Here is a 1,083-nt window from a genome sequence, read left to right as displayed (position 1 = left end):
CGTGCTTTGAGTTGGTTTCTAGCTGTTCATCATTTAAAAATCAGGAAACCATGTGTGGGATAGCAGAAAATAGGGAACCGAGACACGAAAAAACCATAAAAATGAAGGAAAACAAGGGTTTTGGGCATATAAATGGGGAAAACCATCGATACACATCAACTAATCTTTCAGTTTTGTTGCAAATGAACTAAGGGCCACAGCCCATAAACTGGTTTTCATTTTCAGCAATTTAAAAAAATACAAGAAAATGAAGAAAATGGGAAAAAATGATAAAAAAACCATGAAAAATAAGGGAAAAATACATTTGGGGCTACGAAAAATATAGAAAAATAGGATTTATGTTTGTTGATGTATAGCAAGGCTGGGGCATGAAGTTATGCTTCAGTTCAGCCTTGTTTATATGTTTTAGTGCGTGTTTCCTTCCTTTCTCCACATAAAATGACAAGGAAACCCTAAAAGAAATGAATATAATGATGCCCTATCAACGGGGAAGGGTAGAGTTGTGGAAAAAATGGTTAAATGACGCTGAGCATGAGGAATAATTTGCTGATTTTATATGCATTGCATCTAGGACGGAATAATAATGATAAAAATTAAAACCTAGTAGCACGAAGATCACTTCGGTGCTAGGTGTTGCAACGAAGCACAAAGCGGTTAGAAAGAAAAGCATGAAAGAGATGTTTTGCACTTGCACGCTGCTGGTTTTTTTCAAATGTTTGAGCACTAGGCATCCACCTCTTTGCATGATCATTTAGAGGAAATTAAAAGTATCAGAGTCAGCTCCTGGATATGCATAGCAATTGTCTTCAGTAGGCCCTTGACCCACCGTTGAGAGCGTGAGGTTCCTATGCTGTAGGATAGACGAGGGTTATAGGGGACAGTAAGTGAGGAAATGGTACATTCCTGGATACGTTTATTTGGTACCTTGAGCGACGTTTGTGCGAAATGTCTAAATGTCGAGCGACGCATCGAGGGGCCAATCCCCAAGGTGTAGGAGAGTCGCAGAGGGTTGACGGCATTCAGCCGTAGGAGGAACCCCATGTGTATGTGATTCGAGCCTTTTGGCTATGTGAAAGGGACTCC

This window comes from Lygodium microphyllum, unplaced genomic scaffold (genome assembly GCF_053477565.2).
Source record: "Lygodium microphyllum isolate KBCC unplaced genomic scaffold, Lygodium_microphyllum_v1.1.10 scaffold_55, whole genome shotgun sequence".
NCBI classification, from domain to species: domain Eukaryota; kingdom Viridiplantae; phylum Streptophyta; class Polypodiopsida; order Schizaeales; family Lygodiaceae; genus Lygodium; species Lygodium microphyllum.
Note: the sequence above shows the minus strand (reverse complement) of the source record.